The following is a 6,122-nucleotide window of genomic DNA, read 5'->3' on the forward strand; positions in this document are numbered from 1 at the left end:
TGATGAGCGGATAATTTATACGCTTTTTGGCATTGTTTTTAGTATGTTTTTAGTAGGATCCAGTTACTTTTAGGGATGTTTTTATTAGTTTTTATGTTAAATTCACATTTCTGGACTTTACTATGAGTTTGTGTATTTTTCTGTGATTTCAGGTATTTTCTGGCTGAAATTGAGGGACTTGAGCAAAAATCAGATTCAGAGGTTGAAGAAGGACTGCTGATGTTGTTGGATTCTGACCTCCCTGCACTCAAATTAGATTTTCTGGAGCTACAAAACTTCAAATGGTGCGCTCTCAACGGAGTTGGAAAGTAGACATCCAGGGCTTTCCAGCAATATATAATAATCCATACTTTGCCCAAGTTTAGACGACGTAAAAGGGCATTGAACGCCAGTTCTACGCTGCAGTCTGGAGTTAAACGCCAGAAACACGTCACGAACCAGAGTTGAACGCCAAAAACATGTTACAACTTGGCGTTCAACTCCAAAAGAAGCCTCTGCACGTGTAAACTTCAAGCTCAGCCCAAGCACACACCAAGTAGGCCCCAGAAGTGGATTTATGCATCGATTACTTACTTCTGTAAACCCTAGTAGCTAGTTTAGTATAAATAGGACTTTTTACTATTGTATTTACATCTTTGATCAGTTTTATGCTATCTTAGACGTTTGGGGGCTGGCCATTTGGCCATGCCTGGACCTCATCACTTATGTATTTTCAACGGTAGAGTTTCTGCACTTCATAGATTAAGGTGTGGAGCTCTGCTGTTCCTCATGATTTAATGCAAAGTACTACTGTTTTCTATTCAATTCAACTTATTCCGCTTCTAAGATATCCATTCGCACCCAAGAACATGATGAATATGATGATTATGTGACGCTCATCATCATTCTCACTTATGAACGCGTGCCTGACAAACACTTCTGTTCTACATGCAAACAAGCTAGAATGAGTATCTCTGAGATATCTAATACAGAGGACCGAGTCCGAGATATTAGAATCTTTGTGGTATAAGTTAGAACCCATGGATGGCCATTCCTAAGATCCGGAAAGTCTAAACCTTGTCTGTGGTATTCCGAGTAGGATCTGGGAAGGGATGGCTGTGACGAACTTCAAACTCGCGAGTGCTGGGCGTAGTGACAGACGCAAAAGGAGGGTGAATCCTATTCCAGTATGATCGAGAACCTCCAGATGATTAGCCGTGCCATGACAGAGCATTTGGACCTTTTTCACAGAGAAGATGGGATGTAGCCATTGACAACGGTGATGCCTTACAGAAAGCTTGCCATGGAAAGGAGTAGGACTGGTTGGATGAAGACAGTAGGAAAGCAGAGGTTTAGAGGAACGAAAGCATCTCTATACGCTTATCTGAAATTCTCACCAATGAATTACATAAGTATTTCTATCTTTATTTTCTGTTTATTTATTATTATTATTCAAAAACTCCATAACCATTTGATATCCGCCTGACTAAGATTTACAAGATGACCATAGCTTGCTTCATACCAACAATCTCCGTGGGATCGACCCTTACTCACGTAAGGTTTTATTACTTGGACGACCCAGTGCACTTGTTGGTTAGTTGTATCGAAGTTGTGACAAATTATGAATTAAGATTAGAGCACCAAGTTTTTGGAGCCATTACCAGGGATCACAATTTCGTACACCAAGTTTTTGGCGCCGTTGCCGGGGATTGTTCGAGTTTGGACAACTGACGGTTCATCTTGTTGATCAGATTAGGTAATTTTCTTTTTGTTTTATTTTCAAAAAAAAAATTTGTTTTCAAAAATCTTTCAAAAAAATTTTCCCTTTGTTTTCGAAAATTATTTTAAAATTTTTAAGAATGAATTCTAAAGTTTCAAAATGGTATGCTGAAGTTTGGCTGGCCATCAAGCTTTAGACTAACTTGGTATGATTCCTGGAATCTTGATTGAGGACTATGAATTCATTGCTTCATTTTCCCTATATGTTTTCAAAAAATAAAAATATACAAAAATCCAAAAAAAAATTAATAAAATCATAAAATCAAAAATCTTTTTTTTTTTGTTTCTTGTTTGAGTCTTGAGTCAATTTTTAAGTTTGGTGTCAATTGCATTTTTTCTAAAAATTTATGCATTTTTCGAAAATTCATGCATTCATAGTGTTCTTCATGATCTTCAAGTTGTTCTTGGTAAGTCTTCTTGTTTGATCTTGATGTTTTCTTATTTTGTGTCTTTTGTTGTTTTTCATGTGCATCTTTGCATTCATAGTGTCTAAGAATTAAAGATTTCTAAGTTTGGTGTCTTGCATGTTTTCTTTGCATAAAAAAATTTTCAAAAATATGTTCTTGATGTTCATCATGATCTTCAAAGTGTTCTTGGTGTTCATCTTGACATTCATAGTGTTCTTGCATGCATTCATCGTTTTGATCTAAAAATTCTCATGCATTGAGTCTTTTTCATGTTTTTCTCTTTCTTCATTAAAAATTCAAAAATCAAAAAAATATCTTTCCCTTTTTCACTCATAAATTTTCGAAAATTTGAGTTGACTTTTTCAAAACTTTTTAAAATTTAGTTGTTTCTTAAGAGTCAAATCAAATTTTCAATTTAAAAATCTTATCTTTTTCAAAATCTTTTTCAAAAATCATATCTTTTTCATTTTTCTTATTTATTTTTAAAAATTTTAAAAATATTTTTCAAAAATCTTTTTCTTAATTTTACATCATATTTTCGAAAATATCATCAACAATTAATATTTTGATTCAAAAATTTCAAGTTTGTTACTTACCTGTTAAGAAAGATTCAAACTTTAAGTTCTAGAATCATATCTTGTGATTTCTTGTGAATCAAGTCATTAATTGTGATTTTAAAAATCAAATCTTTTTCAAAACTAATTTCAATCATATCTTTTCAAAAAAATATCTTTTTATCTTATCTTTTTCAAAATCATATCTTTTTCAATCATACCTCTTCATATCATATCTTTTTCAAATATCTTTTCTAACTTCTTATCTTCTTATCTTTTAAAAATTGATTTTCAAAATTTGTTTCAACTAACTGATTAACTTTTTGTTTGTTTCTTATCTCTTTCAAAACTACCTAACTAACTATCCCTCTCTAATTTTCGAAAATACCTCCCTCTTTTTCAAAAATTCTTTTTAGTTAATTAATTGTTTAAATTTTAATTTTAATTTTAATTCTCCTTTAATTTTCGAAAATCATCAACTTCTTTTCAAAAATTAATTTTCGAAATCCCCTCTCCCTCATCTCCTTCTATTTATTTATTCATCTACTAACACTTCTCCTCACCCAAAATTCGAACCCCTTCCTCTCCTCTGAGTTCGAATTCTTCTCTTCTACATTCTTATTCTTCTTTTCTTCTACTCACACAAGGGAACCTCTATACTGTGGTAAAGGGGATCCCCGGTATCTTTAGTCCTCTTCTTTTTCACATGAGCAGGAGCAAAGATAAGAACATTCTTGTTGAAGCAGATCCTGAACCTGAAAAGACTCTGAAAAGGAAACTAAGAGAAGTTAAAATACAACAATCCAGAGACAACCTTACAGGAATTTTCGAACAAGAAGAGGAGATGGCAGCCGAAAATAATAATAATGCAAGGAGGATGCTTGGTGACTTTACTGCACCTAATTTTAATTTACATGGAAGAAGCATCTCCATTCCTGCCATTGGAGCAAACAATTTTGAGCTGAAACCTCAATTAGTTTCTCTGATGCAACAGAACTGCAAGTTTCATGGACTTCCATCTGAAGATCCTTTTTAGTTCTTAACTGAATTCTTGCAGATATGTGATACTGTTAAGACTAATGGAGTAGATCCTAAAGTCTACAGACTCATGCTTTTCCCTTTTGCTGTGAGAGACAGAGCTAGAATATGGCTGAATTCTCAACCTAAAGATAGCCTGAACTCTTGGGATAAGTTGGTCACGGCTTTCTTAGCCAAGTTCTTTCCTCCTCAAAAGCTTAGTAAGCTTAGAGTGGATGTTCAAACCTTCAGACAGAAGGAAGGTGAATCCCTCTATGAAGCTTGGGAGAGATACAAGCAACTGACCAAAAAGTGTCCTTCTGACATGCTTTCAGAATGGACCATCCTGGATATATTCTATGATGGTCTGTCTGAATTAGCTAAGATGTCATTGGATACTTCTGCAGGTGGATCCATTCACCTAAAGAAAACGCCTACAGAAGCTCAAGAACTTATTGACATGGTTGCTAATAACCAGTTTATGTACACTTCTGAGAGGAATCTTGTGAGTAATGGGACGCCTCAGAAGAAGGGAGTTCTTGAAATTGATACTCTGAATGCCATATTGGCTCAGAATAAAATACTGACTCAGCAAGTCAATATGATTTCTCAAAGTCTGAATGGAATGCAAGCTGCATCCAACAGTACTCAAGAAGCATCTTCTGAAGAAGAAGCTTATGATCCTGAGAACCCTGCAATAGCAGAGGTAAATTATATGGGTGAACCTTATGGAAACACCTATAACCCCTCATGGAGAAATCACCCAAATTTCTCATGGAAGGATCAACAAAAGCCTCAACAAGGCTTTACTAATGGTGGAAGAAACAGGTTTAACAATAGTAAACCTTTTCCATCATCCACTCAGCAACAGACAGAGAATTCTGAGCAGAATCCATCTAGCTTGGCAAATTTAGTCTCTGATATATCTAAGGCCACTTTGAGTTTCATGAATGAAACAAGGTCCTCTATCAGAAATTTGGAGGCACAAGTGGGCCAGCTGAGTAAGAAGATCACTGAAACTCCTCCTAGTACTCTCCCAAGCAATACAGAAGAGAATCCAAAGAGAGAGTGCAAGGCCATTGATATAACAATCATGGCTGAATCCAAGGAGGAAGAGGAGGACGTGAATCCCAAGGAGGAAGACCTCCTGGGACGTCCAGTGATCAACAAGAAGTTTCCCTTTGAGGAACCAAAGGAATCTGAGGCTCATCTAGAGACCATAGAGATTCCATTGAACCTCCTTATGCCCTTCATGAGCTCTGATGAGTATTCTTCTTCTGAAGAGACTGAGGATGTTACTGAAGAGCACATTTCCAAGTTCCTTGGTGCAATCATGAAGCTGAATGCCAAATTATTTGGTAATGAGACTTGGGAAGATGAACCTCCCTTGCTCATCAATGAACTGAGTGATCTGGATCAACTGACATTGCCTCAGAAGAAACAGGATCCTGGGAAGTTCCTAATACCTTGTACCATAGGCACCATGACCTTTGAGAAGGCTCTATGTGACCTGGGGTCAGGAATAAACCTCATGCTACTCTCTGTAATGGAGAAACTGGGAATCTTTGAGGTACAAGCTGCCAGAATCTTACTAGAGATGATAGACAACTCAAGAAAGCAGGCTTATGGACTAGTAGAGGACATGTTAGTAAAGGTTGAAGACCTTTACATCCCTGTTGATTTCATAATCCTAGACACTGGAAAGGATGAGGATGAATCCATCATCCTTGGAAGACCCTTCCTAGCCACAACAAGAGTTGTGATTGATGTGGATAGAGGAGAGTTGGTCCTTCAACTAAATGATGACAACCTTGTGTTTAAAACTCAAGGATCTCTCTCTACAACCATGGAGAGGAAGCATGAAAAGCTTCTCTCACTACAGAGTCAACCAGAGCTCCACAGTCAAACTCTAAGTTTGGTGTTGGGAGGCCACAACCAAACTTTAATTTTGGTGTTGAACTCCCATATCCAAACTCTAAGTTTGGTGTTGGGAAGTCTCAACAATGCTCTGAATATCTGTGAGGCTCCATGAGAGCTCACTGTCAAGCTATTGACATTAAAGAAGCGCTTGTTGGGAGGCAACCCAATTTTATTTATCTAATTTTATTTTCACTCTTATTGTTCTTTCATGTTTTATTAGGTTCATGATCATGTGGAGTCACAAAATAAATAGAAAAATTAAAAACAGAATTAAAAATAGCAGAAGAAAAATCACACCCTGGAGGAAGGGCTTACTGGCGTTTAAACGCCAGTAAGGAGCATCTGGCTGGCGTTCAACGCCAGAACAGAGCATGGATCTGGTGTTGAACGACAGAAACAAGCAGCATCCTGGCATTCAGACGCCAGAAATGCACACTGAGGAAAGCTGGCGCTGAACACCAGAAAC

The 6,122-nt window shown here is 36.7% G+C and overlaps 1 non-coding gene across 1 annotated transcript; it reads right to left on the reverse strand.

The window, feature by feature from the left end:
• Positions 1 to 3,959: 3,959 nt before the first annotated feature.
• Positions 3,960 to 4,067, reverse strand: LOC112738714 (small nucleolar RNA R71). The gene has a single exon (XR_003169657.1). It is a non-coding gene; the product is annotated as a small nucleolar RNA R71 (small nucleolar RNA).
• Positions 4,068 to 6,122: the final 2,055 nt, after the last annotated feature.

This window comes from Arachis hypogaea, chromosome 13 (assembly GCF_003086295.3).
Source record: "Arachis hypogaea cultivar Tifrunner chromosome 13, arahy.Tifrunner.gnm2.J5K5, whole genome shotgun sequence".
NCBI classification, from domain to species: Eukaryota; Viridiplantae; Streptophyta; class Magnoliopsida; order Fabales; family Fabaceae; genus Arachis; species Arachis hypogaea.